The sequence below is a fragment of the Callorhinus ursinus genome, unplaced genomic scaffold (genome assembly GCF_003265705.2).
Source record: "Callorhinus ursinus isolate GAN/ISIS: 27379988/994484 unplaced genomic scaffold, GSC_fseal_2.0 scaffold9, whole genome shotgun sequence".
NCBI classification, from domain to species: domain Eukaryota; kingdom Metazoa; phylum Chordata; class Mammalia; order Carnivora; family Otariidae; genus Callorhinus; species Callorhinus ursinus.
This window is the reverse complement of record NW_027397071.1, coordinates 21,348,435-21,374,531: the sequence shown is the minus strand read 5'-3', so window position 1 is coordinate 21,374,531 and position 26,097 is coordinate 21,348,435. Positions and strand designations below refer to the sequence as shown.

General features: G+C 40.2%; 1 long non-coding RNA gene across 1 annotated transcript in view; it reads left to right on the top strand.

The window, feature by feature from the left end:
• Positions 1 to 22,466, top strand: part of LOC112824672 (uncharacterized) — a 45,367-nt gene extending 22,901 nt beyond the window's left edge. The window contains exon 5 of the long non-coding RNA XR_003208487.2: positions 22,251 to 22,466. This is a non-coding gene — a long non-coding RNA (uncharacterized lncRNA). The remainder of the gene's footprint in view (positions 1 to 22,250) is intronic.
• Positions 22,467 to 26,097: the final 3,631 nt, after the last annotated feature.

The window sequence follows — 26,097 nt, the reverse complement described above, 5'->3', positions numbered from 1 at the left end:
GTACGTGGGGGCAGAGGCAGAGGGAGAGAATCTTCAGATGGAGCCCAATGCAGGGCTTGATCCTCTGACTCATGAGATCATGACCTGAGCCCAAACCAAGAGTCAAATACTCAACCACTCAACCAACTGAGCCACTCAGGCGCCCCTCTGCTTATTTATTTCTGACCACAAATTGTGAAGTTGATATAGTATTCTCTGCTTTCAGAGATGGGGACACTGAGGTACATAGAAGTTAAGTAACTTTCCCAAGGTTACGTAAAAAGTCAATGGTAGAGCTGGGATATGAACCTAGGCAGCCTGTACTTGGAACCACCACACTGTTACTTTCAGGAATGTAACCTGAGCCCTTAGCACAGCCCACCACATGGTAACTGATCAATAAATGCTCATCACTTAAGAACATAACTGTGCCAGATGCTATGTTAGCACTTTATATATAATTTCAAAAAATTCTCATGACCACCTAATAAGGTAGCCATGAATCCACTTCTGTATATTTGGACACTAAATTACAGATGAAGTACTTTGCCCAAGATTACATCTCTTTTTAACATTACATATGGGGGGCTCTACTGGGACACAGACCTTTTGCCTCTTGAATCACAAAATGTATGGTTTTGACCATAGCCAAATAGCCAGACTACTGTTGCTGGCTTTAGGAATAACAACCCCCAGATAGTAGCATATTTTTATACAAGCCTTCTACATTTTCTGTATCTCTCAAATGGCTCCCGTGTAATCTTGTTGATGCTTATTTAGGTTTGGTTTCTGGAGTCATGAAACTGATCATGTTTTACTACAACTTTTTTTTCTTTCTCCCCTCTGCTCTAACACACAAAGTGTCCACATTCAGTGGAGCATTGGCAATGTGTGATCCATTTCACATTCTAGGGCTCTGCTGCTTCTCACTTTGGGGTGATATATCAGACAATCAGTCACAGCAAGACGCTAAATGCCAGATGTTGCTTTGTCAGCTAGGATCATCCTTTGAACATCTGTCTCCAGTCCTGAGAGGGGAAATGCCCTAATGTGCCGAAAACATGGCTATTTATAAGGAAGTGTCTGGCTGCTAATTAGGTATCAGGAGTGATCCGAAGAAGTAAAGTTACCCCAAACGAAACTGGCCATAGTCTGTAAACTCTGATCATCTCAGTGGGTGAGGATTGTAGGGATATTGGCATACTCTAAGGAAGAAATTACTCAGCCCCTTTTGTTGTCTTCTTTCCATCTCAGTGGCTACGTGGTATTCCTAGGACCTTCTTTGTTTTTGATTAATCAAGTAAAAGAACATTTAGAGAAGGCTTGTTTTGGGGAAGCCACTGTGCTATGTACTGGAGAAACTGTTATTACAGGAATTTTGCCCTTAAATAATTACTGTTAAACACAGTTTGGTCTGCATGTCTTTGTATAATTGAAACTTTTTTGATTCATTTATTTATCCATTCACTGAAAAGTGGTATTGAGTACCTGGCATATCTTTAAAATTAATTAGAATCATGACAATACTAAAATAAATGTTTGGTTTTTAAACTTTTTTTTTTTTTTTTTTTTTTAGCTTTGTCTTTAGTACCACAAGCCTAGGGGTTAACCAGGGAAAACTTTATCTTGTATTAGTTGCCTGTTGATGCTATAACAAGTTACCATAAACTTAATGGCTTAAAACAGCAAAAACTTATTATCTTACAGTTCTGGAGATGAGTGTCCAAAATGAGTTTTACTGGGCCAAAGCCAAGAGGCTAGCCAGGCCACGAAACCTTCATTGGCTCTAGATGGGAATCTGTTTCTTTGACTTTTCCAGCTTCAAGGGGTCTGCTGCATTCCTTGGCTTATGGCCTCTCTCTCCATCCTTAAAGCTGGTAGCATATAATCTTCAAATCTCTGACAAATCTCTTTTTTACTCTGGCCCTCTGCTTCCCTTGTCATGTGTCTCTTTCCTTTTATGACTCTGATCCTCCTGTCATAAAATCTGGCACCTGGGTGGCTCAGTCGTTAAGCCTCTGCCTTCGGCTCAGGTCATGATCCCAGGGTCCTGGGATCGAGCCCCGCATCGGGCTACCTGCTCAGTGGGAAGCCTGCTTCTCCCTCTCCCACTCCCCCTGCTTGTGTTCCCTCTCTCACTGTGTCTCTCTCTCTCTGTCGAATAAATAAATAAATAAAATCTTTAAAAAAAATAAACAAATAAATAAATATGACCTTAGTTACCTGAGCTTTGAAACAGGATTATCATACAAATTTAAAATGAAATTGAATGGTGACTAATTAAAAATCCTAATAAACCCAATGAGCAGGGAGAGCCACAGAAGGGAGGAGCAGTACTTTATGTTAAAAGCCTACAGGCAGAGCCCAGGCATGGGTGTGAGATCAAACACGGGAGCAGGACGGTTATTGCTGACTGGCCCCTGAACCCTTCCTCTGCATGTCAAAATACTTAGAAGCTACCTTCCTCCCTTCAATGATGGGATTTAAAATCTAAAGCCCATATTCCTTCTTTAGCACCAATTATTAAAAAGAAAAAATAGAACATTTTAGCTGTTTTAGCCCTTCCTGAATTTCATCTACTTTTCATTTGCTCTTAAAACTCTCAAGACTCTAAGATGAAAACTTTTCCTTTAATTAATAAAGATGGTAGGAAATACTTCACACGCCCCATCGTCAAATCCATGGTTTAACTTGGAAAAATGAAAAAAAAAATGAGATTTGGAATCTCCCCAAGCCCCAAACAGGTCAAGTGGAACTACATTTTAGAGAAAGAATGAGGAAAGCCTCCCTCACGGATCTGTATCTCTAAATAGATTGGGGATTTGCTAACGCTCTGGGTTAATCATGATGAGAAGGGAAATGGCTAGCTTTGCTGTCACTTAATACACAGGCAGCAGGAAGAGTTTGGAAGTGTGAACTTGATATTTTCCTCTTGATATGTCATGTATCTGTGATAGAAGGGGCACACTTGTACAGAGGAGCCCACATTTTCTTCTGAAAGTTTTTTCTGTGCCAAGTGGGAGATAATGTTGGACACATAATGGCAATAATGTTGCATGGAGACCCTGATTTGCAGGTGCACTCCCACTGAGCTCTGCCCTCCCTTCCTCCCCACTCCAATTCCCGGGTGCCCCTCCATTTCCCGGGTGTCCTGGGGGAATCCATTGGCTTCTCTTACCATTAGATCCCTTACTTATCACTAAAGGATTGGGTAAATCTTTGAAGAATCTATAATTCTATGGTGTTCAAAGAATCATCTCTTCATCTCTTCATTACCTCTGCCCACATTGGTTCACTGTAGATTTGTACTGTGTCCTGGGCCATAATGAGAAATATACTGTATGAGAAATGATGCAGGAAGGAAGTCCAAATCCCTTGAAGGGTACGCTAGGTGGAGCCTACCTTCTAAATGGCTCATGGAAACAGGGAGCTTGATGATGAGAATCCTCAGAATTTTCCGAAGTGTTCTCCCTGGATGATGAATTCCAGAGGACCTAACTGTTAGGATGGTGTTCTGCTGCAAAGGACAGAAAACCCTATGACCTTACTACTCCACATGGACAAGCATCTGCATCACCTGGTAGGTGGGTAGGGGCCCCAACCCAGAATCAGAATTTGCATTGTAACAAATTGCCAGGTGATCTGTATCCAAATTAAAGTCTGGGAAGTACTTCCCTATATCCTACACTGCCATAAACAGAAAGTGTTTCTTTGATTCGGTAAGAAAGTCCAGGAGTAGGCAGCTCTGGCTTAGAGAGGTGTATCAGGGATACAGTCGGTGACCCAGGCTTTTGCCATCTTTGGGCTCTACTCTCCTCAACATATTAGGCTTTGCCTTCATTCATTGACCCTGGAAGCACAAGGTGGCTGCTCCCCCCACTAACCTCTGGCCAAGAGGAAAAGGGGAGGGCAAAGGCAGGTAGGAAAGAATAAAGGTGAGGCCTCACTTGTTTGTTCTGGAAGGGCACCTGCCTCTAGGAGTTCCACATCTTATTGGCCATAACTATGGTACATGGCCAAGGTTAGACACAAGGCAGGCTGAACTAGAAAGTATTTAATGTTGTAACCTCTGGACTGCAGAGGAAGTGGGCTCTGAGTTGTCTTGGGTGGCCAATCCACCACATTTGCCATATTTGTTAATACATGTTCCCAGAGGGAAAATAAATAACCAATTCAGTTTGGGAAATTAAATAGGTTTCTTTTATACAGGACTTCTTAAAGCCTTTCATATGCCTAGGTGCATTTTAAATCTCCCAGAGGGGAATACAGTCTGTAGTGTTTTCCACTTACCTAATCACAAAACTTTTCCTAGGAACTGGTTTTCTGCCAACCACGCCCCCCTCCCTCGACCAACTATCAAAAGACAAAAAAAGAGGAAAAGGTAGATTGATATCATGTGATTATTTTAAAACAGGGGTCATCAAACTTTTCTGTAAAGGGCCAGATAGTAAGTATTTTTGGCTTTGCGAGCCATATCTTCCCTGCCCAACTACATAACCTGCCGTTAGAGTATAAAAGCCTTGGACAGTGCATAAATGGATTTGGCCCTCTGTGGGCTGGATTTTGCCGATGGGCCATAATTTGTTGACCTCTGTTTTAGAGTTAACTACAACAAATCAAGATTAAAAGCCATACAGACAACAGCATCTACTAATACTATAACGGTGCCCTAGATTCTACAAAAGATTGTAATATAAATTTATATTTCTGTTGTATTTTTATATTTAATATAAATATATTTGTTATATATAAATATATATAACATGAGATATGTATATGTATACACACACATTTACACAATATACACACACATAATCTCTCTGATTCTAACAAACCTGTGAAAAATATTATCACCATTGTGTGGTTTCCTGAAAAAAATTAGAGGGTCATGGTGTCCATTTCCCTAAAACATGGAAGCATTCACCAGGGCTCTTGCTGTCATATTGAGTTAATTGTATAACCACCACACTGTTTTGAATTTATCCTTTTTTTCCCCCTCAGTATGCTCAGAGAATTTCTTCAATTTAATCCTCAAATTTATTCTTTGAGGGAGTCCAGGACCCATCCATTTATTCATATGGGCCTTTGAAAGTATTGCATGTCCTTTGGATTTACTATCAGGCTCTTAAATTTCTAGACCATAAATCCGTCCCCCACCTCCCCTTCCAACCATAGTGGACATTTAAAGGCAGCTCAGCTCCACTGGTATTCGGTGCTACAGTTCTACTATGTGCCACGGCCCATCACCGCGGTGTCTCTGGTGTTGGGTTAAATAAGCATTTGCTCATTTAAATGCTTTTGTGTGTTCCCCTGAGAAACAGTAAGCCCCTTGAGGGCCAGGCCTGCGTGTGTTCTCTTTGTCCCTGTGCCCTCAGTGCTGAGCAGAGAGCATGGTCAATGAACGCTGTTGAGGGAAGTGTGTCCTGTGAACAGCAAGGACGGGGCGGTGATGGGGCCGTGAGGGTGACGTCACAGTGCTGGGCTGCCCCGAGGCCTCCAGAGCTGCATCTCGTCTGGGTCTCCCGCACTTACCGACGCACTGTCTGCATCACTGCAGGTGTCCATCCATTCTGGCTCTGCTGGTATTTTCTGTCACGTCGCGGCGATGAGAACAGATCCCAAGGCGACCACAACAATGTACCTGTGGATTGAGTTCAGGCCATTAAATTGCCATCATGCGGCCTATCTAATGTCATTATGGTCCAGTTCCAGCAAAGCAGAGAAATAGAGGGAAAAAAAAATGACACAATTACCAATGGACGTGTTCTCAGACTTTTGAATGAGCCTGAAGGAAGAAGTGTCTGTAATAGATGGAATGGTACCTCCCCACACCCACACACGTGCGCGTGCATGCACACACACACACACACACACACACACACACACACACAGAGCCGCCCCTTTGGAGGGGAAGTCTGTAACCCATAGGAGGAAAAGAATTACTAAACTAAGGCTTCACCTGCATGTAAGCCCAGGGCAGTCCCTCTGGAAACCTCTCCAGCCGAGTCTGTTTCCCAGGGGCTTATGGAGGAAATGTTGCAAATTCAAAAAGGGGAGTTTTGAAAAGCTGAGACCCTTAAGTCATGCTAGGTACTTACCTGGTGACATATGTTGTTTTGTATTTTACTTTGGGGTTAAAAAGAAGAGAGAACAAACAGCATTGCCGAACCACGAAATTGGGTGAAAACACATATTCAATGGCATATAATAGGCCCCTGCGTAATTTTATATTGAGTACCCTCCGGCTTCGATGTGCTAACTACAGAATGACTCTAAGAGATGCTGTTAAGGTAGTTTTCATTTGGAATTTTTCCCCTGAAAAGGTGCTTTAGGGACGTTCAGCTAGTTTCTGGCTTTAGCAGGTTTCCCGAGTAGCACCTCGCAACAGCACATCGTGGGGCTCTCCTGTCTCTGCGTTCATATGCTTTCTTTTCTTTGTGTTGTTGTCCTGTGTGGCTCATTTCTTAGGGACAGACTTGTGCAAAATATCCACTTCTCTTGGCTTCTCCTACTTTTCATATCAGTCTCTCTCTTGTCACCTGGTCTTGCAAATAGGCCTGCGAACTTTGGGCATTCTTGTGTCTGAATATCATTTAAAAGATGCCTCCCACCTCCTCTCTAATTAGCTGTAATCAGGAAGGCTAGTTGGTGGACACATGGTGTCATCGCTCTGTGAAATGCTGCCTGATGGCTATAACCACAGCCATATGTTCTCGGTGAAACATGGCTGTAATCACCCGCAACAGCTGATGGAAGAGGAAGCCTCGGCTCTGCACTTGCTCCTGCTGTATTCTCAAAACCTGTGAGGCACTTTGCAGATCAGCTTAATATTTTCTCTTTGCCTTCACTGCTTCTGCTAAATTTCCTTTGTATTTTAGCTTCAGTTCTTTCCAACATATATTTGAGCTTGAAATTGCAGTTATCAAAGGAATATGTCTAGCACCTTCCGGTTTAACACCACAACACTTTAATTAGGATGGCCTCTCTTAAAATCCTGCACTACACACATTACCCAGGTTTCTAAAACTAAGTGGCTATCAAGAAAGAGGATAAAACCATCAAAATTTTCACAGTGAATGAACAAGAATTTCTCAGCAAAGTTCAATAGATTTGCCCTGAACTGGTGCAGCTTATAAAACCCTTGAGCTTAATTGCTTTCCTGCATTTTGGCAAGAAAAATAGCTGACTTGCAATGGAGTAGAAAGAGAGGTTTGGAAGAAAGTGTCTTTTAAGAAAAGCTTCCAATGAAAATTTCAATCAATATTTTCAATCCCAGAAGACTAGATAAAATATGATATTATGTTCCGGGCACTAAGAGATTTGTGGAGAGGCTTGTTTTTCAGCGTCGGGAGGAGAGCAGTTGGAGGAGTATCCCTTCCCACTGCGATGTGGACAGTGAGCGGCCGGCTGGCGTTTCAGCAATGCCCCGTGTCCGAGGTCTAAGACGGTGGCCCTCGGATGCCCCCTCCTCACGGGACCAGGGTGGATTCCTGGTTTCGGGGCTGGCTGTGAGGCACAGATGTCTGACATCACTGTGAAAAAGGGTGAGAGGAGCTAGGGATGAGACACGTAATGTACTCTGTGTCTCTCCACTTAGCATCATTTGGCTGCGTATTAAAGTAACCAGACAGAATTGAGTGCAGAGTGGAGGCACTGATTGCTTTTAAGCCTTCACTTTCCCATTCAGAAATGTTTTAGATTACCAAGTTTGATAGCGAGTTTTCTACCTCTAAGATTTCATATATACATATATAGATTATCAAAAGCTCATTTTATTGCCTCTTTAATGCTTTTAGGGCTTTGTTAAAACAAGGCTCTCACCCTTTACCCTTTTTTGCCTTTTTTTTTTTTTTTTACCTTGGATGTACTGCGCAGGCTATTAAACTGTGTGCAGGTGATTGATCTCTTTAATAAAAGCAAGTTCTTTAGTAAGCAAAGAGTGATAAAGATAAACAAATGTACTGGTTTGTCCAGTGCTTTGGAGATTATGGTAACACGAGGGCATCAAGAAAGCCTATTAACAGATAAGTTAGATGAAACACATCAATTCTGATCTCAGTAAGTCGGGAAACCATTCCCTTTAAGTTAATTTTATCCATGTTTTCTCTTCATTTGTAATACTTTGTGGGTTTTAACAGGAAATATTTAATAGTGTGCAGTGCAGTCCATAGATAAACGATGTTGGCAATTTCTCCACCTAACTGCTAGTCAGGCCTTTGGTGAGGTACACAACGCCCTGCAGTTTATCATCTCGCTTTCTAGATTGTTTTGGAAGATCATTGAGGGGGCTGAGACTCCCCAGAGTCCTGGGCTCTAATCCTGTCATATTTTTTAAAATGCTGGAAGGTATAAGGTTACATGGTAAGATGGTTTTACATAGGCATTTCTTCAGCTCGTCACCATGGCACGTTCTTTCCATGGTAACCGCTGTTTCCATGGCACATTCTGTAAGCTCCCTCCAGAGTGGCTGAGGGGTTTATGAAGATGTTCACCCACCCACAAGTGTGCACACACACTAGCCTTCTTTCTCTCCCACAGGCACAGATTCAGCCCACCATGTATGTGACTGGAGGCACATTTTCTAACAGATTCACTAAATGGAACAAAGCTCATGTTAAAATAAAATCTGCTTTTCTCTCTATTATGTGATGAGACGAATAGCTACTGATGTGGCCTTTTCAAATAATGTGAAAATATAACAAAAGACCGGCGTTGTCCTCAATGACATGGAGAAACAGGATAAAATCTGGGAGGCAAAATTTGACAGAAAAGACAGTCAGCCCTGGACCAGATTTTCTAAATTTATCTCCATTTTTTAGACCCTGAGCTAAGTCTATACTCAGCATCATGTTAGATGCTGTGGAGCATAAAAGAGATTTATGTCCGCGGGGACCTTGCGTTTTCTGCAGGCTTGGGGGGGAATGAGATTTAGACACATGTAATAATTAGAAAACAATATAACACTGTAAATAATGACAATAAATTTTTCATGTGGGATAACTTCAACATTTTTAGGTTTGGGGGCAAACAACACAGCTGTTATTTATTTAAAAAAAAATTCCCATCAATTTTATTCTTAGGACTGGAGAAACCAAAACATTTGTGGAGAATATACTGGCTTAGGTAGATATAATGGTAAATGAGGTGCTGATTAATTTTCAAGGCTAAACAACAGTTCTGTTCCCTTGTCACTGATTACATAATTGGTATCTTATCCTTTCTCAGTATAGGTGGTTGCTTCAGAAATTAAATTCCAAATGCTGGAAGTCAGATGTGTCCTCATCTGGTCCATGCAAATCCAGTTAAGCCGAATCTTCATCCTAATGGCTAGTCTCATATTACCCTTGTGCTCTGATAGAGCAGAATATCGCTTTGGGGTTAAACAATTGCATTTGAATTCTGGATCTTTCACTTGTTGACTTGAGGCCTTAGCCAAATTAACTGATATGAGAGTGGGGTATATATGTTCCTCTTATGGCAAGTGTGAGGATTAAATGAGATATTGATATGCTCAATAAATGGTGGTTTATTTGTTCTCTCTGTTCAACTAATATGCATTAATGTTCCACTATGGTGCAGGCATTGTGTTGATGTTGTGCATATAGCAGGATTGATTTCTGGCCTCTGGGGATCTCACACACAGACACTGAAGTGGGAAAATAGGACGACCCGTGATCCTGGAATGGAGGCTCCGTGAATGCCCGGTGGCACTGTTTTCTGTTCTTGCTCACAACTGGATCACAAGCCCTTAGAACAATGCCTGCACACAGTCGGTACTCGATAAATATTTGTTGTACGGTTAAATACAATAAGAGAAAAATAGAAAGGTGACCAAACCTGGGATATAAAGGAATGGTAACCAGAGGAAGTGATACATAACAAAACCCTAAAGCATAGGCAAGTTAGCCTGGAAGGGTAGGAAGATTTGATTTCGTTGAGTATGAGAGAGCTACTTTTCACTTGCTTTTTATCTGGGGTCTGTACTTTTTCCATGATGTCTCCATGGCTAAATTCTTTCATATTTATTTGTGTTTCAGACAAATTGATGTGCAATGAGTATGGGGTTTTATTTGGCGTTTGTAATATCCCAGCTGGCGTTCTTAACTGAGGCTCATACTAACTTCAGACTATTTAGGTCTCCCAAGAGTGCTGCAGCCAGGTCCTCCTTGCTTACTTGAAGGTGTCACTTGTCTATGCACTCGTGAATTCATTTGGTAGACACATATTTATTCAGCACCCACCATATGCAAGATAGTAGCTCTGTACCATGATGGGAACAAAAGCTGATCGACAGGCATTGGGTCTATCCTCAAGGAATTGACAGTTCCCCAAATTGGGGAGTTTGTGGAGGGAATTGATGCTAGAAGGAAAATAGGGTCTCTAACAGCCGTGGGCCGTGCCCGGTCCATCGGCAAGTGGTTTTGGCATAAGAAGCATAGAAATTAGCAGACCATGCCTCCAGATCTTTCCCTCCTACAGTTGAATCAAATCTGTTAAAGTGAGCCCTGCTTGAGTATGGTTCTGGGAAACTGTTCTTGGTAAAGAAAAGTATAAGTAGTCATACCCAATTCATTACTTTTTTCAGGGAACATTTATTTATTTCCCAAATGTGTCTGACACTTTCCATAAAGAGTTTTCATCTTTCTCGGCAAGAAAAATAAGATAACTGTGTGAAGCAACTAAGGAAGAACTGAAGCCTGGAGCCCCCTTGGAGATTCAGAATAAAGATAATAGAAATTGTGGGTTGAAATGAAACTAAGAAAATGTTATAAAAGTGCTATGTCTCCAATTGTACCTCAAAACAACAGCATCAACAACAGTAGTGAGGGATTTGGGTGGGTAGAGATGAAGGGGAAAGGTGTGATGGAGAACCTACAAAGGGTGAAGGCAGAAACAAGTCTGGTACATTATGTTAAGTGAAAGAAACCAAACACAAAACATCAAGTATCTTATGATTCCACTTAGATTAAATGTCTGGAGAAGGCAAATCTATGGAGACAGAAGAGGGGGCTGCAGATAACAATGGGATTAACTATAAATGAGCACAAAGGATCTTCTTGGGGTGATAGAAATATCTAAGACTAGATTATAGTGATGGTTGTATGACTTGGTAAACTTACTAAAAATCAATGAATTATGAGCTTAAAGTAGGTGAATTTTATATTATGTAAATTATGCCCTAAAAGTGTTTTTTTAAATTTTTTAAAGATTTTTTTATTTATTTGCGAGAGAGAGAATAAGAGACAGAGAGCATGAGAGGGAGAAGGGTCAGAGGGGGAAGCAGACTCCCCGCTGAGCAGGGAGCCCAATGTGGGACTTGATCCTGGGACTCTGGGATCATGACCTGAGCCGAAGGCAGTTGCTTAACCAACTGAGCCACCCAAGGTGCCCTAAAAGTGTTGTTGTTGTTTTTTTTTAATATAGCTGGAAGAAATGAGTGTAGTATGAGTAAGGGACAGTAAAGAAATTGCCATGGTTGCAGTAGGGGGCTCAGAGTCTCAGAGCAGGGAAATAAATTGACTAAAGTTACATGGCTGATAAGAGGTAGATCTTGGTAAGAGGTAGAACTATCTGGCTCCATTATAAGATTGGATAAGTGAAGTGGTGCCAATTGGGGAAAAATATTGGATTAATTGGGAGAAGAAGATAGGTTTTATTTGAAAAGCTATCTGGGATATTTTTGACTCCTCAGTAGAAAACAGGCATGCTCAAAGTGGCATTTTAGGAAGCGTAATTTAGTCACAGGATTCGTAGATGGAATATAGTTTAATGAGCATAGTTATTCAGGTGAGGTAAACTTAGGTAAGCGCTAGGAAAGAAAAGGGGGGTGTACACTTTGATGGAAGAAGAGTCCGGTTATGGTGACTGATCCCATAGGATTAATTATATATGAAAATGCTTTGTAAACTAATAAGTGTTAAAAAACTTAGGTAACAAATCTTTGCTATCGGGCATACTGAAAGCAGTAATCAAATGAGTAGGGAAACTCAAGATGTTGGAGAGAAAAGTGATAAGTGTGGGAATAATATCCTTGAGGGCACTGTGGGTAGAGAGGGAGGGGTTCTTCAAAGAAGGTGGCAGAGAAATTAAAACAGCACGCCATGCACACGTAACACTGTGTGAGTCAAGCCCAGTGCTGGACACTGCTGATGTTTCTTAGAGGTTTTGGTTGCATGTGACAGAAAAACTATTCAAGCTAACAGAAGAAAAATGGACCATATATCCTCACAATATTAGAAAGTCCAGGAATTGGGTGCTTAAGCAGTGTGAGAATTCTGCCTATTTAAATCTTTCAGCTCTACTTTCCTCTGTTTTAACGACATTCTTAGGCTGGCTCTCCTCTTTCTATGGCAAAAATAACCACTAACAACTCTAGATTTGCATGTTCCTGGTAGTTAGCAATCCCAGAAATTATGAGAAGTTTCTGTCCCAGTCATTATCAGATGAGCTGCCAGGTGGACTCTGATCAGCTTCACTTGGGTCATGTCCATGAGCCAACTCCTGTGGTTAAAGGTGTTTGTTCTCTTCTTGGCCAGGCCAGAGCCTTTTGTCCCATCCCACGGGCACAGTCAGCCTCATTCAAGCCAAAAGGAGAGTGTGGTTTTATTACTGAAGATGGAAAAAGGACCAGAAGAAACCCCCCCAAATGTGCCCACTACAAGCTGTTGTGTTGGAATCTCATAAGCTTTCTCCAAGAGGCTTTGTTCTTTCCATTTTAAAGATGTGGAGACCAGACCCTGGAAAAGCTAAGAAATTTGCCTAAGGGTGTATAGCTACAAATAAAATTGTAAAGCTGAGATTTGAATTCATGTCCCTTTGTTCCAAAGCCTCGCCCTTTTGAAGAGAATAGTTGATGTACAGCAGATAGATGCAGAAATGAAAAGGGAAGAACACATGAAAATCTCTCCTTTGGGATATTAAACACAACTACAAATCAACTTGAATCGGTAGGCAGTGTTGATGAAGGGAGAGGTGGGAAAATCTGGGGGATGGGGAGAGAGTGTGATTAGTTTAGCTGTGAGTTGTTAGAGGAGAGGGTTTGGAATACCACTTCAGGTTATGAACCAGGACTCAGTGACAGGTGGTAATAGACTTGCCAAGTAATGGAAAAGCCAAATTGTAGTTGGAGCTGGTGATTCAAGTTAGGGGTTATTTCAGGAAGCACTCTCTTGCCTGGTGACAACACAAAAGTAGAAACAGTGGACATTTTAAATGACCAAGTCCTGGTACTTTCTCACAGGGAGAGTGCCATGGGCTTGGCTCTGTGGTAGACTCTAATCCTCGAGGATGAACTGGCAGGCACAGTTTGGTCAACGCTGAGGGAGGTAGAAGGGTGTGTTTTGATGGCAGGCCTACTGCAGGCTGGCTGCAGATACGTGAAACTGGAGAGGCTGAACGGAAGGGGGCCGCTAAGAGCAAGAAAATTTCAATGCTTAACGGGTAGAAGTACTATGAGTAAGTGATTGGAGTTCGGGGAGCTGCTGAGGAAGGAGAGTGGTAATCAAGAAATGGAAGCAAAGTGCAGGACAACTCATACTCATCTGAGTAAGGACAAAGCTCCAAGTTGGGCTCTGTGCTCAGTGGGAAGTCGGCTTCTCTCTCTCTCTCTCTCTCTCTCTCTCTCTCTCTCTCTCTCCCCCTGAGGAATCCCCTCTGACTGAGAGACGTCAGATAATCTGACACAAGCCAGGTCTTTTTCCAGGTAAGGACATTGAAAAGCTTTGATGCATAGAAGTGTGTTTTGACCGCCTGATGATTTGCACAGTTACAAAGAACATGGACTTCGGAATCAGTTAGACCTTGGTCTGAATGCTGCTCTGTTATTTGCTGCTTGTATACACGGGCAAGATATTGATCTGAGTGTGACTTTTCTCATCTATAAAATGGAGATAAGCATATATGTGTGTGTGTATATATATATATATATATATATATATATATATATATATGAGAGAGAGAGAGAGCGAGCCTACCATTCACGGATAGGAAATAGGTAGCTTATCATAATAATGGCAAGTTTTAGGATGCTTTGCCCTTAAAAAACTTTGTTTTACTCTGAGGTAAGTAAAGAATAAAACCCTGAGTTCTGGTTTGGCCTGAGAAGTCAAAATTGGACTGTCTGCAAACAAGATTAACTAGCCTGAGTTATTTTATTCCTTCTTCAAGCAACCTAAGTTTCATTTAATGTATTTATAATATAAACATCATCCAAGTTCTCTTTAAATTGTGGAATGTCGTATTAGATGTGCTGGTATTGGGAGGATCTATTGCGTAATTGACGTTGGGTCGTCTTGCATTGCCTGGGTCTCCATCTGTTGGTCCACCTTGGCTCTGCTTGGGGGAACGGCTACTATTTTATATCCAGTGGACTGATTGTGTCCCACAAGTATCCAACCATCCTTTTATCCTCCTTGACCTTATGAATATCTGACTCCCATGCTTAAGAAGCATGAGCCATATCTTCTTGTTAAAAATCTTTTGCTACTTGGGGTGCCTGCGGGGCTCAGTTGGTTGAACATCTGACTCTTGATTTTGGCTTGGGTCGTGATCTCAGGGCTGTGGGATCGAGCCCCAAGTTAGGCTCTGCACTCAGTGGGAAGTCTGCTTCTCTCTCTCTCTCCCTCTCTCTCTGCCCCCCTCCATACCACCCCCAACACACACTAGCTTGCTCTTTAAAATAAATAAATAAATCTTAAAATAACTTCGGTACATTACATCCATTCTATATTTGCACAGGGTGACTGATGTGGATGCAAAGAGAACAACAATCATTGAGATTCATTTATTGATTTTTCATTCATTCATTCAACAAAACTTTATTTGAAACTTTGTATATACAAAGCATGACTAGGTGCTCTAATAAATACACATGAGAAGAATACACGTTCCAAGGCCTTAAGGACCTGACAGTCTAGCTGACTGGCTGTGAGATATTAGGCCTTGCACAACAACGGGAGAGTGTTTTTCCCTTCACACTGGGCTCTGCAGTGTATGTGGAACAATCTAAATAGTTCTTTTCTTAATCAGCTTGAGAGGGAAAAAAAAGTCAACTGGGCCTTTCCCTTCTTTGATATTTGAGATATTCTTGGAATGGTATTTCATTGCCCTTTGGTGGAATAGCTTACAAAAGCCAAATAATACTTTGTGTAAACTACAGACTTCCCTGAAAGAGTGTGTTTGAAATTTTTGACTCAGCTAACTTTCTGTCAAGTTAAACACCCAATATCAGGAAGGAATTTGAGCATTTGTAGAGAATTCTAACAAATTAAGAAAGAATTAAAGAAAATTCATTACGGTCAACAAGCTAGTGGGAGCTTTGTTTTATTAAATGTATCCCCCAAACTGATTTTTGTCGTTTTATTAAGATATAATTAGCATGCAACACTGTATAAGTTTAAAGTGTGCAGCATAATGAAAACGTACATCTATATTGTGAAATGATTGTCATAGTAAGTTTAGCTAACATCTATCACCTCATATAGTTATAAATTTTTTTCCCTTGTGATGAGAACTTTTAACATTTTACTCTCTTAGCAACTTTCAAATATGCCTTACAACACTGTTAACTAGTCATCTTATTGTACATTACATCTCCAATCCTTATTTGTCTTATAACTGGAAATTTGTATGTTTTGACCACCCAATTTCCCCACCTCTCACCCCCTGCTTCTGGCAATCACAAATCTGATATTTTTTTCTTTCTTTTTTTTTATAAACTTTTTTATTTTTAAAGACTTTATTTATTTATTTGTCAGAGAGAGAGACACAGCGAGAGAGGGAACACAAGCAGGGGGAGTAGGAGAGGGAGAAGCAGGCTTCCCACTGAGCAGGAAGCCCGATGAGGGACTCGATCCCAGGACCCTGGGATCATGACCTGAGCTGAAGGCAGACACTTAACGACTGAGCCACCCAGGCGCCCTGATATTTTTTTCTATGAGTTTTTTTGTTTGATTGATTCCACATATAAGTGATATCATACAGTATTTGTCTTTTTCTGTCTGACTTATTTTACTTAGCATAATACCCTCAAGATCCATCTATGTTGTTGCAAATGTCAAGATATCCTTCTTTTTCATGGCTAAATAGTATTCCATATATATATATATATACACATATATATATGTGTATATATATATATACACACATACATATATATATTATCTTCATTTTCTTTATACATTCATCAGTGACTACTTAGGTTGTTTCCATGTCTTGGTCATGCTGCAGTGAACATGAGACTACAGATATGTCTTTGAAAGAGTGATTTTGTTTCTTTCAAATATATACTCAGCAACGGAATTGTTGGATCATATAGTAGTTCTATTTTTAATTTTTTGGGGAACCTCCATTCTGTTTTCTATTGATGGTTGTACTGATTTACACTCCTACCACTAGTGTACAAGGGTTCCCTTTTCTTCACATTTTTAGCAGTATTTATCTTTTATCTTTTTGATGCTAGACATTCTAACAGGCCTGAGGTGATATCTCATTGTAGTTTTGATTTGCATTTCCCTATTGATTAGTGATGTTGTACACCTTTTCATGCACCTGTTAATCATTTGAATATCTTCTTTGGAAAAATGTCTGTTCAGGTCCTTTTTCATTTTTAAATTGGATTAGTTTTTTTGGTTTTGTTTTTTATGTTTTGGTTTTTTGTTATTGAGTTGTATGAATTCTTTATGGATTGTGAACATCCAAACTGATTTTTAAATTATTATTGATTTGGATTACATGATGCTCACCCCAATTTTGCATTTCTGGCTACCTATATGCTATGGAGGCATAGTGTGTGTAGGCCTCTTTCATAAGTTCTCTCAGATCAGCTTAAAGGGTATATTTAAAGCATAGTGTTCAAGTGCACTAAGTACTATCCTTCATATTCAGTGGAGGAAGCTGAGGCATGGAATGGTCCAGAAACCACTTTGAAACAGTATGAACGGTAGCAATATGAGGACTTAAAACCAGCTCTCGACTTACTTTTATTGGACATTCTTGGATTGTTCGTCTTTAATTTCCTAACCACTTTCTAGTTTATTTGGCAAACCATGCCCTCCCCAGTACTAAGAGTAGAATCTTATTTTCCCCATTCTCCTACTTGCCCATCAGTCAGTCTTCAAATATACATGAATTTTGGAAAGTATTTCTAAAAGGTTAGCTTTTAAGTTTCACCGAATTTTCACCAGCTCCCTTTAGCACTTCCTGATGAATCAGAATATTGTAAAGATTTAGAGCAGGAGTAAAAAAAGAACTGGGTTTTGGTTACCATTTATTCGTAACCAGAGCAAGTTATTTAATATTATGGTAGATTGCATTGGTGCTCTGCAAAACTTCACTTTCTTCCACTTCTTCCATGGGATCTGTGTTCTTCCACAAGAATGATGTAACTTTTGGCTGTGTCATTTACTTTGTTCAGATATGTCATCAAGAAGAAGCTTTGATTGAATGTAACCAACATAGAGTATCATAAATGTACTTAATGATTTGGTTTGCTCTCTCTTACTTCTGCCATCAGCCATGAAAAGAGCATGCTCTGAGTAGCTGTTGGTCCCAGAAGAAAGAAGTCTTGAGCAGATTTAACCCCAAACTGCTGCCTGTAGCCGGGGCCTAGTTTGCTAATTCCAGTTTAGCCCACAGAGCCATCCTAGCCAACCCATAAACTTACTGATAAGAAAACTAAATGTTTGTTTTTGTAAGTCATGGACATTTTGGGTTGTTTGTTATGCAGCATTATCATAGTAATAGCTGACTAACACAATTTCTCTGTCTCAAATTCCTGATCTATAATGTGGAATAATATTCATACTATATTTAATTCCTTAATGTTTGAAGATTCATTGAGATGATATATATGTAACATGTTTAGAACATTGTCACATTGTAGAAGTACCTCCACTATTATACGTTATTTAGTGAACTATGCTCACCCCCAAGTAAGTACATCAATAAATATATGTTACTATGCTTATATCACCTTGATATAACAGAGTAACACCTGCCAATAAAGGAGTCCAAGCAAACACTATGAGAGAGCTGAACTCATCAACTCCCTGAATCCTTGCTTAGATAATGGGCAACATGAGCCCCTTGATGGGTAGTGGGTCTCTTCATTCTACAAAATACCTTAGCACTTGTGCCTGTGTCTACTACCTGCAGAGCAGATTAAGAATGTATTGAGGACTGAAGTAGGCACCCTTGAGGCCCAGCTGACATTCCCTAGGCCCATGTCTGAGTTGCATACACACTGAAAGCTTTCTATCTCAGACACTTGTATATCTCGACTTCTCAGCCTGAGAGCTTTCTCTGCTGCCATGGCAGCTTGGTTAGGGTAGCCAAGAAGTGCCTCTGGGGCAATCTTTAAGCCATGAGAGACGGCAGTTGGGCTAAGGAGTTCTCGAGGGTTCCTGTTCCTCTATGAGACGTTTTGAGTAATATTTTACTAGATTCCAGCAGAATTGAGCCCCAGTTTCCAAAAACGGTAACCTGTTCACTGGCATACCATTTACCGGGTTTTCTTTTTCCCTTTCCTGTCTCACTGCCCTCCTCCCTCACTTGCACTTCTATGGATTACAATCCCCCAAAAAACTGCCTGAACTCAAGTCTTTTTCTCAGAATGTGCTTTTTTTATGGGTAACCCACTCAGGCAGTGAATTAACCCATCTTTCCTCCTTTCATTTATCCTGTCTGTTCGTGGGCCAGAAGGACCATGGCAGACATCTACACTTATGTTGATAAATCCGTAATTAATTTTAAGTATCTTCTCTTTAATTCTGCAGCTAATGGAAGCTGGTGTTTTTATATGGGTAGGGTTGTTACCTCAGTGGAAGAAAGCTGCTTCACCCAAGGTTGCTCTCCTCAATTTGATACATCTCTGAAGGGGATTCTTATCCTCCCAGCCACCCATACAGCTGGGATGGCTAGGGCCTCTTACAACTGCATTACAACTCAACTTCTCATTCCATCCATTCCTGCTTTTCTTTCTTTCCCTTAGCTGTCATTCCCAAGAGCACTTACCAGTCAACCTCCTGCTTGCAAATCGCTGTTTCAGTGTCTACTTGGTGCCAGGAGTGGTCCTGGGGTGTAGACTCTAAAATGGGATTTTGAGCTGGAGCATCCACTGGCCAACAGACAATGAGGACTCCATCACAGAGAGGAAGGGGGTTACTGATTGCCCTTGACTTGCTATTGTGGTGCAGTTGTTGTAAGTGGTAATGAACTGTGATGGGACACCAGTGGCAGAGAATGTCTTGGCAGGTGTGATATCTCAGAGATTTGAGAGGTTAAGGGGAAGTGGTCACTGCAGACTGCAGAGTCCCATAGCTGTTGCTTTGAATTGTTCCTGATTTAGTGAATGGAACAGAACACAGACTCCAGAAATAGACCTACATTTTTTTCAAAGATTTTATTTATTTATTTATTTGAGAGAGAGAGAGAGAGAGAATGAGAGATAGAGAGCATGAGAGGGAAGAGGGTCAGAGGGAGAAGCAGACTCCCCGCTGAGCAGGGAGCCCGATGCAGGACTCGATCCCAGGACTCCAGGATCATGACCTGAGCCAAAGGCAGTTGCTTAACCAACTGAGCCACCCAGGCACCCTAGACCTACATTTATAAGTCATTAGATTTTCAACAAAGATGCCAAAGTGACGAGTAAAAAAAAAAAAGTGGTTATGACAACAGCTTCTGGAACACCTGGATTCCAGGTGGATAACCACGTACTTTGGTCCTATTTCATAACACACACAAAAATTAATCCAATATGAGTCTTAGACTTTAATGTAAAATCCCAAACTACAAAGCTTCTAGAAGATAATACAGAAGAATAATGGTAGGCAAAGATTTTGTAAGCAGGATAAACAGGAATAATAATTTTTAAAAATAGTAAGTTATACTTTATTAAAATGAAAAACTTCTGCTCATAAAAAGACATCAGCAAGAAAAATATTAGACAAGCCAGAGACTATAGTAAAATATTATATATATTACACATTAAAATGTGTATTATATATTAAACACTTGATTTAATAAAGTAAGTATCTTTAATAAGGTCCTCAAATACAGATACACAAAAAATTCCTTCCACTCAATAATAAAACAACTGGCAAAAGATTTGAACAGTTCAGACATTTTACAAGGAAATATGGTCAATAAATACCAGAAAAACTGCTTGACATTATTAGTCACAAGGGAAATGCAAATACGGTCGGAATTAATTACCACTTCACACCCACTAGAATGGCTAAAATTAAAAAGACTATAAACACTAAATGTTGGCGAGGAACTAGAGAATCTGAAACTCATACAAACTGCTAGAGGGAGTATAAAGTGATACAAGGACCTAGAATAGAGTTTGGCAGTTTCTTATAAAGTTAAACATAACCTACCCTATGACACAGAAATTATATTCCTAAGTATTTACCCAAGAAAAAGGAAATAGTATGTCAGAAAAGACTTAACTGGAATTTCAGAGCAGCTTTATTTACAAAAGTCAAACCCAAGTTTCTACCAACAGGAGAATGGATAGACCAGTTTTAGTTTATTCATACAATGCTACTCAACAGTAAAAAGGAGCTAAATACAAACATATGCGGTAGCATGAATGAGTCTCAAAAACATGCCGAAGGAAAGAAGCAAAACGCATGAGAATACATTGTGTATGAGCATCCAGAATATGCAAAACGAACCTATAGTGGAAAAGATCACAATAGTAGTTTCTCTTGGGCATAGAAACTGACTGAGAAGGGGCCCTTAGGAACTTTCTAAGGTGATGTCAATATTTTATATATTGATAGGAGTATGGTGTTCGGGTATATTCATTTGTCAAAACTCATCAAATGATAACACTTAAAAGCAGAGTATTTCACTGTGTATAAAATATACTTGTGTAAAAGAAAATGTTCTAGAGGGGAGGGGGTGGAGGGAGGGGTTAGCCTGGTGATGGGTATTAAAGAGGGCACGTTCTGCATGGGGCACTGGGCGTTGTGCGCAAACAATGAATCATGGAACACTACATCACAAACTAATGATGTAATGTATGGTGATTAACATAACATAATAATAATAAAAAAAAGAAAAAAAGAAAGGGATAAAATATAAAAGCAAGTACGCTAGGATTTTACCAAAACTTTGGATACAGGCTATTTTGGGCTTGATTAAGTTTCATATTCTCTCCCTTTAAATTATTTGTTGAGGGAATGATCATGAGGGAGAGTGTTTTTACATAAATAAATTGCTGTCACAAATTCCTAACCTAGAAATCCTTTCTGGGAATACAATTAGAAGTATGGACCAAATTGTATAATGTAAAGTTGTTTATTGAGATGTTTGATAATATATTTAGAGATAAAGTATTTAATGAAACCAAAATGGTCAAAAAATTATGGCACATTTGTAGGATGAATTATTTCATAGCTAAAAATATTAAATACAGGTATTCTCCATTTTTCAGAAGTTCACTTACACCATTTCACTTTTACCAAAGATCTACATTGGTATCTGTTTCCGCTAACCAAAAGCTATCCAAAGAGAATTTTTTTACTCTTACAAAAAAAAAAAAAAAAAAAGAAGAAGAAGAAGAAAAAGAAGCAGAAAGAAAAAAGACATTGGGCGTTTGTTCTGCAGCAAGCCCTCCCAGAGGCCGCGTGCACCCCCAGCCGCAGAGCAGCCCCGCCAACCTCCTTCCCTGAACTACACTCAGCATCGGGGCATCAAGCCACAGTATCTTTGAACTGTGTCTGTGAGCATCTGTGCTTTATCTGGATTTATTTTTTGCATCTGTTAGCAGAGCTAACAGTCCTGAGGTATTAGAAAAGCCTAAGAGAGGTTATTTTTTGGGTCTGGGAAACTCTCAAAATTTTTTTCCATATACTGTTTTTGCTTTCACCGTTTCAGCTTACAAAAGTTTTCACAGGAATGCTCTGCTTTCAGACAGCGGGGGACACCTGTAACTGTTATATAATGAGGAGGTAATAGTAAATTAACAGGGAACAACCTAGAATATAGAACTGAATAGGTAGCATGATTTCATCCGTACAAATAAGAGATGAGTGGAAACTCCTAGACGAACATGCACCAGATTAATAATAATGGTTATTCTGGGCTTGTGGAAGGCTTTTATTTTATTCTTTTTCAACTTGATTATCTGCATTTCTACTTACCCTTTTCTATTCTGCAATGAATCACAAGCATTAGAAAGTTTAAACAGTAAAACAAAAGTAAAACCTAATAAAGCCCAGAGCTTTTTTTTTTTCTTCCCCTTCTTCTTTGCTCTTCTGCAGGCATCCAGAAATGGGTAAATCATCTATAGAAGCACATGGGAAAACCCACCACGCTTTCTCAGAAAACCCACCACGCTTTCTCAGAAACCAGCTGCTCAGTTCTTGCATAAAGAGGATGCTGAATTAGATTTTTTTAAAACCTTCCTGATGAAACCGGCTCTCCTCTGGCTCTCTCCCTCATCTCTCCTCTCCATTCGGCTCCAATTCTGCTAGTCTCTGAACCATGAAGAGCAGTGATGCTCTTTAGAAGATTCTAGCAAACACTGATATCACCAACTTCCATGCCATTCTGGAAATACATTTAATTTGGCTCCATTTCCTAGTCTGCAAACTTGTTTTAATCAAAATTGGAATCAGTGCGATAAGAAGTCATGTACATCTCAGGCCCACTGTTTGGTATTTTGCTGAAATTAAGTAAGCTCGGGATTCTGGAAGAGATCGTCCTGTGCTAGAAGCGTCTGTACAAGCTTGCAGACACTGGGCACGGTGATTACTAGAAAAAACAATTTTCGACAACAAATCAGTTCATTAAAACCAAGGCGATGAATAATTGCATCTAAGAGGAGGTGAAAGGGGACTGAGGGAAGAGGAAGGAATATCAAAAATCTTCCCACGAGGTTTTATTTATCCAAAAGCAAATCCAAAGGTTGCTATAGGACAGTGCTCATAAAACAGGTCTGCAAAGAGAATCTCCTACAAAAAATGCTGCCTGGCCCGCTTCACTGCCAGTTGAGTTCACAGTAGAAATACATTCAATTCCACATAGTAATAGTGCTTTAATAACAGATGAAAATATGTTTTATGGTGTGTGTTGATAACTAAATGCTTATCCTATATATAGAAATTCAAATAATTGGAATTTCTCATAGCCAGCATCCAGTTGAGACCACTGGAGAATACCTTGATATAGAAGGTTAAAATCAATAGACTGTGTTTTGGTTATTTTTCAGAAGATGTCTGCTGTATGTTGAATATACTATATTTGTATTATGGGCTCTGGTTCCTGTAAATCTGAGGTCTCTCTTTCTTGAATGAATGAGGAGATAAGCAATTGAATTTGAAAGATACTTTATGCAACAGAAAAGCAATTTTGTTCCTGGTTATCAGAGGGCAAGAAGTGAACTAGCAATTGAATGCTAAATATTTTTAACCCTTGAGATTCCGGTTTACTCTGGGTTCAATCTACCCCAGCTATAATATTATAGCTTATATAATGGAGGAGAATTTTGTTGAAAGTTTAGTCAATTTGAGTTATCTTTTTCTGTGAATGGTTATGGATTTATCTTAAAGAATCTCAAATTACCATTTTTAGAAAGGAAGGAAAGGAGGAAGATTCACTTTTCTTCCAATGAGGACACATGAAGCCCAGAATACTGTTTTGCTCTACTTTGTGATGGACTGGTGTTGGTTTTAACCATCATTTGTGATGGTCTCTGTAGGTCTTGGTGCTCCCATACAGAAATGAATGAGGCTGGCATTTTCCCACCACAATTCATGGTGAAACCTCATTGTCCAGTTCCATTTGTTCTCAAACAATTTTTTAAGGAAGTATATGACTTAAAAATTACTTGTTTTGGGGTGCCTGGGTGGTGAAGTCAGTTCAGTGTCTGACTCTTGGTTTGGGCTCAGTTCTCAGATGGTGATCTCAGGGTCCTGGGATCAAGCCCCGCCTCAGGCTCTGTGCTCAGCAGAGAGTCTGCTTAAGATTCCCTTTCCCTCTCCCTCTGCACACCACACTGCCCCCATGCTCACTTGCTATCTCTCAAATAAATAAATCTTTTAAAAAATTTACTTGTTTGAAGTTCTTCACTCCTGAATCTTAGATAATAATGGTACTATATTGGTTATTTATGGATATAAGTAGTGTTAGTTTTTGTTCGGTGTTTCTGAAAATTGTACCATGCCAAAGGGTGATGTTGTTTGGGTTGTCAGTTTATATCACATTTGTGGTAACCAGCCTCCAAGATGGACCCCAGTGATCTTCCCCTCCTGGTACTGCATCAGAGTTGGCCTTTGAGATGAACAGTATGTGGCAGAAGTGGCAGTGTGTGTCTTCTGAGGCTAGAACATGTAAGACATTACCTCTTCCGCCTTGTTCTCTTGGATCACTTACCATGTCCTGAGGACACTCAGAATCTTGATGGAAAGGTTGGTGTGACAACGAACTTAGTGAGGCCTCTTACAGCAACTAGCACCAATGTGCCAGCCATGAGAGTGAGGCATCTTAGAAGCGGATCCTCCGGCTCCAGCAAACCCTCTGGTAACTGCCACCCTGGCCAATAACATGAGTATAACCTCCTGGAAGACCTGGACCTAGGACCCCTCAGCCGAGCCACACTCAGATTCCTGTCCCATAGAAACCTCGAGAGAGAAAAAAAATACACATATATATGCTGTTGTTCCAAACTGCTAATTGTTGGGGGTAATTTGCAAATGTATTCACTGCTTTTAGTGCCTTAATTGCCAGGATCAGTATCCTTCATGGGTCGGCTGACACGTACCTGCCACTTAGTTTATGCAAGTATATTTGCCTCAACATTTTAACAACCATCAGAGTGTGATGAGGTCTCCAGCAGTCATTAAAAAGACAAATGAGTGTTGAACTGTGTGGTGAATTCCTCCTCACTTGTGAGTAAGAGAAGGAGGAACCACCAATGATAGCCTCCCAAGAGTTGTGATACAGGGAGGGTAGGATGTGTTGAATAGTGTTTACTTCCAAATTCAACTCTCCTCACATTGACAAGAGATTTTCCTGACTGGATGAAGTTGACCTGTCGATCTTAGAATAAACAGAAAATCTACAAGACACTACACACACACACACACACACACACACACACACACACGTACATGTGCTTGCACACACGCACATGCATGCACACACACACACAAATAACATGTATGTCTCAATATCCCAATTGAGTGTGTATTTATTGAGCCCTTGCTGTATGCAGTTCTCTGCTGTGAATTCCAATTAAAAGAAGACACAGAACCTGATTCCTGCCCCATTCTGTTCCATGACCTTTAAGATTATCACAAGTAATCTTGGATGGAAGCCCTACAGTCCCTCCTACCCTAACCCTCTGTCATTCAATTTGCTCTTAGATCTCGGAGTTCTTCCCACTTAGGTCTGAAGCCATCTGTTTGGAGATTTGATGTAAGAATTCATGAGTTGTCCTGCCATAGGACTACATTTTTTGTTTCCAAAATTTCTCACCCTTGGTCACTTAGTCCTACCTTCCTAGTATTTACTGTTGGCATTCTCCACCACTATTCTGGTTTCTTAATTACTGGTTGACCTCCTTCCTTCTTTGTTCTCTTATTTCTGTTTTAATTTATTGAAATGCATTCTATTAATAGGACAAGGTCTCTACCTTTAAGAAACTTATAATTAAGCAGAGCACCAGATGTGACAGAGGAATGCACAAACTCTCCATTTTGATCCCTACTCCCTGTAGAGACCAACTGTCCATGAGTCCACTCCATTTTCTGTTCCTGAGGCACTAGGGGAGAAATCTTGACTGACTAACTACAATCAACCAAACATAACCCATCAGGCCCAGTTTGTTCAAAATTAATTGCTCAGGTTCTCATACCTGATTTCATGACATTTATAGTTTAGTTAAAGAGGCAAGACCAAGTGGGAAAAAAATTAAATAATAGGGGACTTCAACTACAATAATAGAATGGATCTAATGAGACACAGAACATGGCTATTACTGAGTGACGTGCATGGACATTATTGTCACAGTATACAAAGGAAGGTAAGATTTCAGCAGATGGGTCACCAGGGAAAGCTTTTCAGGGGAAGCAATATTTTGAGTTTGGTCTTAGATGTCGCATAGGA